The following is a 12698-nucleotide window of genomic DNA, read 5'->3' as shown; positions in this document are numbered from 1 at the left end:
CCCATAATTTTTACTTTACCAGATAGCTTTGAGTTCTATTACTGATTTTATTTTTCTGTCTAAAAACATCACTTGTTTTTAGTTAACCTGTTGCTGGAGTATGTATGTAATATATGTATATAGCATCATCCATGCACATGGCACTTTACACAGAGTGAGAAGACAGGTCCCTGCCCTGAAGGTTCACAGTCTAAAAGTGACACAAGGGACACAACAGAGGAAGGGAAGGGAAGTGGAGGAATAAACTGGGGAAGAATATGTGAATATTTCATGTACACATACTGAGACTTAGTTGCAGGAAGGCATGGGGTCTAGGGAGTTGGGTTCAAGGCTTTATGTAAAAGGTGGGTTTTTATTTGGAGGAAATAAGAGAAATGGCATCACAGAGGTTCCACTAGCTTATGAAAGCAGTGTTCACACTATTGTTTTTTCATCTTTATATAAACTTGTCTTCCAGGATTTTGTTCTTGCATTATTTTCTTCTTTTCTATCCAATTATTTTTATTGTATTTCCATCAACAGAACTTTTCTTCCTCATTTTCTCAATCCGTTGATATTCCCAGGGTTGTGTACTGAATCTTACTCTTTTCTCGTATGTTGTTTTGGTATTAATTATCAATTTATACTGATGATACATAATTTAAAATTTGTACTTCAGATCTTTCCACATCTTCAATTGCTAATTTTTCTACCTATCTTGGCTCCATTTTTTCTTCCATGACTTCTCACTTTCTTAAGTTGAATTTCTCTGTGTTCTTAGTTTTACCTCTTTAGCATCTTTTTCAATTCTGTTTCCTTAACTCTTGATGGTTTTCTTATTTTTCATTCTTCATTTCCCTTTTTTCTATTAATGTCAAGGATCTGGGGGTGATTTTTGACATTTGTATTTTGCTGCAGATTCCTTCCCCTTCTGAATCATGTCATCATCACTGTGTTAATATAGCTAAAAGATGTTATTTTTCTGAAGATATTGTGAAAATTCTTGTTGGTTCTTTTAGTTTATCTAGCCTGGATTATTGTATTGCCTTTCTTTAAAAAACATATTGCTTCTTTTAATGTTTGCATTCTGTTGCTCCTGTTTCCTTTCCTTTACATTTCTCTTTATACTTCTCCCCAAAGCTCTCTGCTGCTCTGGCACTAATCTCTTAGTTAGACCAAGCATTACATCTGTTGGCCCACGCCTCCATCCATTTCTTTTGGCAGCATTTTATCTTTGGAATGTATTGCTTCCAGATATTTGTGTGATTCAGTCCTTTCCACATATCTATTTTCACCCACTTTTCCTAATTAGCGGAGATAGTTTGATTTAACATCTGTCTTCCTCAGCTGCCTCTCCTTACAAATTTTCTCTTTCCCTTTCCTAATCTAATCTGATCTGATCTGATCAATCTGTCTGCCTGTCTATCGATTTGTTGTGCTTAGTTTTATATTGGAAAGTGCCTTGCTTTCTATTAGGCACTTAAGAAAGTTTTCCTCCTCCTTCTCCTCCCCCACCTCCATGGCTATTTATATAAAGAGGCTCCCTGTGCAGTTTGGGCACTTGTCACCATGCCAAACCTTCGATACTATCGACCATAGTATCCTTCTGGAGCATCTGAGGGGGTTGGGAGTGAGAGGCACTGCTCTCCAGTAGCTCCGTTTCTACCTCTCGGGCAGGTTCCAGATGGTGTCCCTTGGAGACTGTTGTTCTTCAAAATCTGAACTTTTGTATGGTGTCCCTCAGGGCTCCGTATTGTCTCCAATGTTGTTTAACATCTACATGAAACCGCTGAGAGAGATCATCAGGAGGTTTGGTGCAGGGTGCTGTCAGTATGCTGATGACACCCAAATCTTTCTCCCTCAGGATAGCATCTGAAAGTATTATGGGTTGCCACGACCTCCTGCTCCGAGACAGGACCAATCAGAGAGCTTTTTCTCCTTCCAGGAGGGAGGGACAGTCCTCTCAGGCTTCAGGCTTTGCCCTGTCTCGCTCCGGCAGGAGTCTTTTTCGCTTTGCTCTGAGCTATATTTTCAACTGGCTATTACTGCTACTTTCTCGTCTCCCATTCTGTCCTGAGCTGTTCCAGTCAGGGGGAATTGTCAGTCAGGGGAATGTCGGGGAGACGATTTGAGCCGCACACACCGTCTGCAACTCTGTTCCCGCAGTGGTTTGGGTTCTCCGGGCTGGCAATGGCGGCAGAAACGGCAGCAGAACCCTTGCACCTCGAGAGAGAGGCTTCTCCCTCCCTTTCTGAAGATTCTGTGGCGCCCACAGTGTGCCGCGCTGAGTGGGCTGTGGCTACTTCTCCCACACCTGTCACTCGGCCCCCCAAGGCAAAAAGGAGTAAGAAACTCTCCAGGGAGAAGAGGGCAGCGGCCAAGGCAGCCAAGGGCAGCATTTCTCAGGTCGCTGCGTCGGCTGAGGGGGAAACAAGCAGGGTGACCGTTTCTCAGTTGGAACCGCTAGGCGATGCGGCGGAGGGACGCCCCACACAAGTATACCCCGCCCCTGTTTCTCCGCCCCGCTCATCCTTGGGAGAGCCGCCCGCTAAGCGATAGTGCCCCACAGCAGGTCCTGCTGTCACAGAGGTGAAGAGGAGATTCCTCCAAGTTTTGCAGCATTGCTGCACTGGGTGGTAGCAGAGGGGTTCAGGAAGCTTGTTCCCACTCTGGCCGGGGAGATTCCCGCGCAAACTGCAACGGCTGCTATTTTGGGCACCCGAAAGGAGGAGACGGATGGTGGTTCTGTACCGTAGAACGCGGTCTCTGTTAACCCCGTCAGGGAGCTGGGGCCACCTGTTTTATCCCCATGTGCCCTGTGTAACCATCCCACCACTCCAACATGCCTCCAGCCCACTGTTCCACCAGTGGGAGGGGGCGATGAGTCTGATGAGTCTGACTCTGGCAGAGAGCAGGGGGAGCTCTCAGGGGATGAGGAGGACGCTGTTCCCACGCCACATGCTCCATACCGCTTCTATTCTTCTTCTGATTTTCCAGTTCTCCTTCACAAGGCTTGCAAAACTTTGCAATTGGGGTGTGTGGTTCCTGCCCCCCAGAACTATTCTGAGGGTGATCGAGTTGTTTTGCCCTCTCTCAAGGCGCCTGAAGTGGTAGTGCCCTGCCCTCAGCTTTTTCTGGATATTATTCAGACTGAGTGGGACTGGCCCACAGAAAGCAAGGGTCCCCCCCCCCCGTAGTTAAATGCTTGTATGCGACTGCTAAGGCGGTAATGGATAAACTTCAGGTGCCCCCAGTGGATGCGGAGGTGGATGCTCTGGTCACTGGTGCTGTTCTTCCTAAGGATGGAGATGAGGTTTTATGTAATCTAGATGATAAGAAATGCGACGCTGCTTTGCGCAGGTCGCATGAGGCTTCCTCTCTCTCTCTGTGGGCATCCATAGCTAACTCTATCTTTGCCTGCGCTTCTGTGCTCTGCAGGGGCATATATAGGGTAGGGCAGGCAGGGCACGTGCCCTGGGCGCCCCTTGAAGAGGGGCACCATTTTTAAAAACTAAAAAAAAAAATTAAATGGCCACCGAAAACAAAACGGCCTCCACACATGCTCAAATGGCCCCTGTGAGGCCCTAGAGGCCAGAGGGGGGAGGGGGAGCCTTTGCAGACACCCCCCCAGCCTTTAGAAAGCCCCTCAAAGGGGCTACAGCTTAAAAAATAATAATTTAATATGTCACTGTACACATATTCAGATTTGCACTATGTACAGAGAATCAGGGCTTGTGAATACTGAGCTGAAGCTTATGAGCTAGGATTGTATTCATTTGCTCTTACTTTGCATCTTGTGATAAGTGAGTTAAATTTGATGTCTTAATAATATTGATGGTGAGTTTGTCTTTGAATCAGTGTGAAATCCTTAGTATTAAGACCCACTGGGAGTTTCTTGCTCTCTTTCTCTCATTTTAACTGTCTTTCTGAAATACTAGAATATATTCCAAGCAGTGACACAGTTTACTCTGCATACTTTAATTATTTTCAGAGTATCTGGGAAAAGTCAAATTCTCCATTTATTTTTAAAACTGATGTAATAGTGATGCTACAATGCATAGTAGAGAACTAGACCGGCACTTTTGTTTAGTTTTCCAAGTACACCTCCACATATTATTTGGGTATTTCATGAGCCCCAGCATACTGAAATTTGTAGTTTTCCAGCATTTTTTGGTCTGGCTATGTCCACTGCTAAATAGTTTTTGAAATATTAAAAGATTAACAAGCTTGACTTGTATTTTTCAGCTGATATTGTGGTAAATGTATCTGAAAGATGGGTGTCAGATGTTTGGACAGGGGGCGCAATTTCAGTGCTTGCCCTAGGCACTATTTTCCCTAGATACGCCTCTGGTGCTCTGGGTTGAGCTTCTTCCCCTGGTCCCGCCCAAACTGACTGTTCTGAGGCAAGGACTTAACAAGTTGCACAAGGCATCTGCCTTTATGGCTGATTGCTCTCTAGATGCAACACAGATGTCAGCCAGGGCATCTGACGTCACAGTTAGGCGCCATTTATGGCTTAAGAATTGGAAGGTGGACCAGAAGTCCAGGTGTAGTTTACCAAACTCTGCATTTAAAGGGGGCAAGTTGTTTGGTGAGGCCATGGATCCTGTGTTGATTGAAGGCAAGGATAAGAAAAAGGCAACGCCTGCCTCAGGGCAGCGTCAGGACCATAAACAATTTGTTCCAAATTCCTCCTCCTGTAAGGGTTTCAAGTCCACTTTCTGCCCCCATCAGGACAAGCAGGACAGGTTCACCTGAAAAACAACAACACAGGGTTCCTTTTGAGACAATGTTCAACCGAGATTTTAGCAGGCTGGCCAGTACCAGAAGCCTAGCTACAAGTGACCTACTGCACAATGACTGCCTTCCAGAACATCAGGCGGGTGGCAGGCTGCAGCGTTTTGCTCAGATGTGGGCGGCGACCTGCATCTGGATTTGCAAGATGGTGTCCCAAGGTTACAGGTTAGATTTCCTCTCCCAGCGCCCGGACCAGTTTCTGGTCTCTCCATGGTCCCGCAAGCAGGGAAAGCATGCCCTAATGTTGTCAGCCATCCGTCACCTGGCCGACATCCAGGCGGTCAAACCGGTTCCCCATGAGGAGGTAGGGTATGGCATTTACTCTATCCTCTTCTTGGTGCCAAAGAAGAATGGGGAGTGGAGGGCCATACTAGATCTCAAGTTCATCAATCAGTTCCTCAGGACGAGGCATTTCCGCACGGAGACCCTCCGTTCCATCTTGATGGCCCTTCAGGGGGGCCACTTCCTGTTGTCAGTGGATCTCAAGGAGGCCTACCTCCATGTTCCTATTCACTCCCAGGACAGGAATTTCCTTCGTTTCATCTATGCTGAGGCCCATTTTCAGTATCGGGCTCTCCCTTTCAGTCTATCGACTACGCCATGAGTGTTTACCAAAATCATGGTGGCACTGGTGGCGCACTTGAGGACAAAGAGGATCCACCTGTACCCCTATTTAGACGATATTTTGATCAGGTCGCTGTCTCACCAAAAGGCCCTGGGGAATGTTGGGGAGACTCTTTCGGTCCTACAGGCTCACGGATTCCTAGTGAATCGTCAGAAGAGTTCCCTTGTCCCTCTGAACAGGATTCAGCATCTCAAGGCTATTATCGATTCCATCAAGGGCACTGTCTGCTTGACCCTGGATCGAAGGTGGAAGTTGACCTCAGCTTTTTGGAGAGTGCAGGCCCGTGCCCAGTCCGATGTCCTCAGTTTGAGTCAGCTACAAGGCATGATGGTGATGACCATAGGGATTGTGCCTTGGGCTCGCTTCCACTTGTGCCCGCTCCAATGGCTTCTCCTGTCTCTCCAGGATCTTGTAGCATGTCAGTTCTGGGTCAGGGTCCATCTGCCTTCTCGGGTTTGGAAGTCCCTCGATTGGTGGCTGTCTCTGGCAGTGGGCAGGGGTGTAAGCTTCCTGCCAGTCAGTCGGGTCCTAGTAACAACAGATGCCGGTCTGCAGGGTTGGGGAGGTCACTGCCACCACCAGGTTGCCCAGGGTCTCTGGTCTCCAGAGGAATGTCTCCAGTCCATCAACTGGCTGGAGCTCCGGGCGATCCACTATTCCCTTGTCCAGTTTCTTCCCCTGGTTCACGGTCGCTATGTTCTAGTGCGACAGCCAAGGCGCATGTCAATCATTAGGGGGGGACAAAGTCTTGGCTCCTGATGAGCGAGGCCACAATCCTCTTGCACTGGGCAGAGGAAAATCTGGGGTCTCTGGAAGCTGTTCATGTCAGCGGAGTGACCAACACCATAGCGGACTGGCTAAGCCAGTCACAGTTGGATCAGCGGAGTGAGTTCTGGACGAGCAGGTTTTTCAAAGGGTCATAGGAAGGTTCGGAATTCCCCTTGTGGATCTGTTTGCAACCCCAGTGAACACCAAGGTACACAACTTCCACTCCAGGTACCCATCTTCGGGGGCTGAGGGGGTGGATGACTTGTTGATGCCCTGGCCCCAGGACTTGCTCTAGGCCTTCCCCCCTCCGCACATCCTATCCCCGACAATCAACAGGGTCCATCAACAGGGGGCAGAAATAATTCTCTTGGCCCCACATTGGCCGTGGTGCCCTTGGTTTTCGGACCTTGTAGCTCTGTCTCTCTTACCTCCGATGCCACTCGGGTGTCATCCTCAGTTTCTTCACCAGGGGTCCCTTCCTTATCTGGGCATCCTCATATTCAGAGGTTCCTTAAAGGAGCTGTGACCATCAAGCCCCCTCCCATTCACCGTTTTCCTACGTAGAATCTGAACCTGGTTCTCCGGGCTCTTACCAAGGCTCCCTTTGAACCACTAAGGATGGTACCATTGCGCCTTCTTACTCTAAAGGTCTTGTTTTTGGTGGCTATTACCTCTGCCCATCGGGTGTCTGACCTGAGTGCTTTGTCGGTAAGGAGGGATCTGTGTCTGGTCTTTTCAGATTATGTGGTTTTGCGTACTGATCCTACTTGCCTCCCTAAGGTTAATTCCCTGTTTCATAGGTCCCAGGAACTTATGCTTCCTTCCTTTTGTCCCAACCTTTCTTCCTCCAAAGAAAAAGAATGGCATACTCTGGATGTCCGCAGAGCGGTTCGTGTCTATTTGCGGCATACCAAGGCCTTTAGGGTTTCTGAATCCTTCTTTGTCTCTTTCAGAGATTGTTCTATGGGAAGGAAGGTGTCTACATCTACGCTGGCACACTGGATTTGTCAGTGTATTCAACTGGCTTAAACGGCAGTCGGGGTGGCAGTTCCAGAGGGTATCACCGCTCACTCAACTTGAAATGCAGCATCGTCTGCTGCCCTTGCTACCCTGGCTCCTCTGGCCGACATTTGTAGGGCTGCCACTTGGGCTTCCCTTTCTACTTTTGTTAAATACTATAAGATTCACGATTGTGTCTCTGCTGATGCTTCCTTTGGTAGGCGTGTTTTGCAGCAGGTACTCCCTACTTAGGACCAGACTCACTGCTTCCCACCCAACATAGATAGTGGCTATGGTATGTCCCATAATACTTTCGGATGCAATCCTCTTCTGAGGGAGAATGAATCGTTGGCACTTACCTGAATGGTCATTCTCCTCAGAAGTATGGATAGCATCCGACCCGCCTGCCTGTTCATCTGTATTTTCCATCCTTTCCCCAGCTATTTCTGTCCTCGATATACCTGTGGGGAGGTGCTCTTCCTTCTGTGGTTATTTGTCTCCCCGAGGGGTTTTTTGAATTAGGGTTTGTTCATGTTTTTTCTGTTTTTTTCCAGACTATTGGGTCCCTTGTTTTGCCTGTTGTGTCTTCTTTCTGTTCTATTCAGCATTTAGCCAGAGCATCGGAGAGCTAGTTATAGACTGAAGCCTGAGGGGATTGCCCCTCCCTCCTGGAAGGAGAAAAAGCTCTCTGATTGGCCCTGTCTTGGAGCAGGAGGTTGTGGCAACCCATAATACTTTCAGATGCTATCCATACTTCTGAGAAGAATGATCATTCAGGTAAGTGCCAATGTTTCAATTTCTCCATGTCAGTATCATCGGGAGAGGGCATAACCTCCCTAAATGCCTGTCTGGAGGCGGTAATGGGCTGGATGAGGGATAACAAACTGAGACTGAATGCAGATAAGATGGAGGTACTCATTGTGCAGGGTCGAAACTCAAGAGACGATCTTGATCTGCCTCTTCTGGATGGGGTCACACTTCCCCAGAAGGAACAGGTATGCAGTCTGGGCGTGCTTCTGGATCCAAGTCTCTCCCTGGTGTCCCAGGTTGAGGCAGTGGCCCGAGGTGCTTTCTATCAGCTTCAGCTGATACTCCAGCTGCACCCATTTCTTGAGATAGATGAACCTCAAAACAGTGGTACATCAGCTGGTAACCTCCAGGCTGGATTACTGCAATGCGCTCTATGTGGGGCTGCCTTTGTACGTAGTCCGGAAACTACAGTTGGTCCAGAATGAGGGTCATCTAGGAGAGACCATATTACTCCCATATTGAAGGAGTTGCACTGGCTGCCGATATGTTTCCAGGCAAAATACAAGGTGCTGGTCATAACCTATAAAGCCCTAAACAGCTTGGGCCCTGGGTATTTAAGAGAACGTCTTCTTCGTCATAAGCCCCACCGCCCACTGAGATCATCAGGAGAGGTCTGTCTGCATTTGCCACCAGCTCATCTGGTGGCTACTCAGGGATGGGCCTTCTCTGTTGCTGCCCCAAGGTTTTGGAATGCGCTCCCTAGTGAAATAAGAGCTTCCTCATCTCTGACAATTTTTAAAAAGTCTTTAAAGACACATCTGTTCACCCAAGCTTTTAACTGATATTGTTTTGATTGTTCTAATGTTGTTTTTAGAATATTGTTTTTACAAATTTTAAATTGTGGTTTTTTACATTTCTTGTTTTGTTTTTAACTAATGTTTTACCTTTGTTTTTATCTTGTTGTAAATTGCCCAGACGTAAGTTTTGGGTGGTATAAAAATATGTATGTAAGTAAGTAAGTAAATAAATAAAAATAAACTGTGAGAAAAGAGCTTTTGTATCAGCATATCGAAAATCACTTAAAGTGCCTATGGAACTGCTTCACACAAATAGATTGCCCTGTGGTTGAATCTTCAAGTGGCTACCATGCCATAAGAGCATAGACTCTTGGAGGGCTTGTTTCAGTGATGTTGTATTGAAAATATAACGGATTGCATTAGGCACAGCTATCTACAGATCTTTGAAATGAGTCAGTTTTCACATTGCTGCTTGACCTGATTACTTCTTCACAAGGTGACCTTATATTTCATGTAAATGCACCTTCAGATCATGAGACCTGCCATTTACCACACTGGACCAAATCCTAGTTTCCAATGGGCTTCCCTTGTGTGTTAAACATGAGATCTCATTAAAGCATCTTTCTCAAGGATGACTAGAATCAGCCAAGAGGGCCATGTTCTGTGTCAAGAAATCAATACACATTTTCTAGGCAATTGGTTTTTAAAAAAACATCTTTTGCATTAAGTCTTTTGTACTATAGGATAATCTTCTAAAAGATGACCTGACAAAGCAGCATATTTTGAATGATTAAAAGCTAAAGCACTCAGGAGGTTTAAGGAAATATGTCTGTGCTGCTGAGGTAACCACAGATTGGCCTTTTGGAATGTAAAGACAGAACAGCCCTGTAATCCAGAAGGAACAAAGCCAAGAGATTTGTGTGTTATCTATATATATATATAAAAGGCTTAGGTGGTCTGTGGCAAATGGTGCGTGGCAAGCCCTGCCCAGACAGTGTTTTACCAATCGGAGGTAAGAAAGCAGGAGCACTGTGGTGGTTGGGAAGTGGAAATTCCATATTCAGATAGGGAAGAAGAGCCTGTGATGGTTAAGGTCAGTTGAAATGCAGCAACTGACCATTGTATTGTATTGTATTGTATTGTATTGTATTGTATTGTTACTGGTGGGAAGATTGTAGAAGACTATCTATATACTAGCTGAGCTGGGCTCAGAGCATCTGTGCCTCTAGTTCTCTCCCCTCCTTCCCCCTCCCTCTTTGTTTTCCCTCTCAGCTGCCCCCCTGCCACCACTGTTTTCATTCCCCACCTGTCGGCCGCCACCATTTACTTCCCCCCAACCACCTGCCCACTGCCACTGCTGCCACTTTCTTACCCCGCCCACCGCGTCACTGTTTTCTTCCCCACTTGCCAGCCTGCCGCCACTAATTTTTTCTCCTGCCCACCTGCTACCGCTGCCATTTTCTCCTCCCCACCGCCGCAGTTTTATTTTTCTCCTTGCCCGCAAGCCTGTCCGCCGGTGCCACCGCTTTCCTCTCCCCCCTGCTGGCAGCTTGCTCACGAACTCTTGCAAGAGCTGCCATGCATGGGATTAGCGACAGGTATGCCTTAGAAAAATATGGAGAGAGATTCTTCTGATAAGCCATCATTCACTGAAATGACAAAGCCAACGTTCATGAAATATTAACCTTAAGACATCGGTGGCAGTCAAAATTCAATACTGCACATGACTTATGTAGCTATAACACCACCCAGTTAAATTTCTGCTGCTCAAGCCCAAGAATGGGCAACTACTTGTGATGAGCAGGCTAGTGATCTGGTGACTTCTTTCCCAGTTTGAGGAAAGGGTGAGGAGAGCTGGTCTTGTGGTAGCAAGCATGACTTGTCCCCTTAGATAAGCAGGGTCCGCCCTGGTTGCATTTGAATGGGAGACTAGAAGTGTGAGCGCTGCAAGATATTCCCCTCAGGGGATGGAGCCGCTCTGGGAAGAGCAGAAGGTTCCAAATTTCCTCCCTGGTTTCTCCAAGATAGGGCTGAGAGAGATTCCTGCCTGCAACCTTGGAAAATCCACTGTCAGACTGTGAAGACAATACTGAGCTAGATAGACCAATGGTCTGACTCAGTATATGCAGCTTCCTATGTTCCTAAAGGCAGTGGATTTGGGAACTTGTGACACTAGTAGGTCCCTCTGTGTCAGATGATCTGCCTCTTTGCCCAGTTAACCCCTCCTAACTGGGCAAAGAGGCACCTTTTTAATATGGTGATTCTCTCTGTTTAGCAGGGAGAGAGTAACTGGCCCTATCCACCCCCAGCACAGTATCTCCAGTGACTGTTGCTGGTGTCTATCCAGGGGCGTAACTATAATAGGGCAAGGAGAGACAGTTGTCTGGGGGCCCACTGCCTGGGGGGGGCCTCCCAGAGGCAGGTCACATGACTGACTCCCCTAGCTGCACACCCACCTGGGCTTCTTTCAGTTGTATTCATCCTCCAAAATTGATGTGAGTGTTAAAACCTGGAGCTACCAGAACAGCATGTCTTTCTCTAGTACCATCAAATGACTTGCATCATCCACAATTCTCTCTCTCTCTCTCTCTCTATATATATATATATATACATATATATAAAAAATTTACTATGCTTTTTGTTACCCCTATTCAACCTCATTTAAGATTTCTTTACTTCATGAGCTGAGCTTCAGTGGGGGGGGGGGCATTTTAAAATCTTGTCTCTGGGCCCACTCCAACCTTGCTACGCCCCTGTGTCTATCGTGTTTCTTTTTAGATTGTGAGCCCTTTGGGGACAGGGATCCATCATTTAGTTATTATTTCTCTACATAAACTGCTTTGGAACCTATTGTTGAAAAGCGGTATATAAATTGTTGTTGTTGTTGTTGTGCCACTTGACTTCCCAGTGCAGGAGGATTATGGGCTGTTGTGGCAATATACCAACTGGAACCACCTGTAGTTCCCTCCTCTGATAAGCAGCACTGGTAGCACAGGGAGCCATCAACTGGTCAGCGGGGGTTCTGGTTTGACCCCCATAGCCTGTCGTTGAAATCATTGTACCTAACTTACACATAAATATGCTTCTTAAAAATGCCTGTTCTGTTGTTACCAACACTGCAAAATTCCAAAAACATTAACTTCATCACCAACATATATGGGTAAAAAACAAAAAGCCAACAACAACAACAATAATCCCAGTAGTAAGTGGCACCCTAGGTACAATTCCAAAACACCTTGAAGAGCACCTCAATACTATAGGGGCCATGGAAATTACCATCAGTCAATTATAAAAGCAACTTTACTGGGAACAGCTTACATTTTGCAATGATATTTATAATAACAACAACAATATTGACAATAAAATTCAGGCATCCCAGGTCCTTGGGAAGGACTCAATGTCTGGATAAAACAACCCAGTCAATAACATCTGTCTGACTGTGTGAATAATAAAATAATATAATTATAATAATTAATAATATTAACTAAAGAGCTCTTTCAGAAGTATAATGGTGATGGTTGTTACTCTTGTATCAACAGATCTGTGCATGTGACAGTCATCATCTGGAAAGTTCTTGTTTGACATTGATAAGGATATCTTATCAGTTTGACCTACATTGATATACTGTACTTCTAGACTGAAGTGTGTATATAGAAGATTACACTTAGCGAATATTGGTTTAGAAGTAGCTAAACTACCAAAAGCTGGAAATATGGACAAGGTTTTGCAAATAAGGTTTCACACCCTCCTACAAGAACCTACAAGAACCAATTATGAACAGAGCATGAGAGACACCGTAAAACACAAAAAACACAATATAATAAATCATTTAATAGATACATGTTCTGTTTAAGAACATGGACAGAGAAGAATAGATTGAGGTTGGGCACATGACCTCAGCTCCGAAATCAGGAGGGCTTGGGGAAGCTTACCTGCCTTCCCGCGCAGATGGGCAGTGGCCGTCTCGGGCTCCGCCATGCTGT

Source organism: Hemicordylus capensis, chromosome 1 (genome assembly GCF_027244095.1).
Source record: "Hemicordylus capensis ecotype Gifberg chromosome 1, rHemCap1.1.pri, whole genome shotgun sequence".
Classification (NCBI taxonomy): domain Eukaryota; kingdom Metazoa; phylum Chordata; class Lepidosauria; order Squamata; family Cordylidae; genus Hemicordylus; species Hemicordylus capensis.
Note: the sequence above shows the minus strand (reverse complement) of the source record.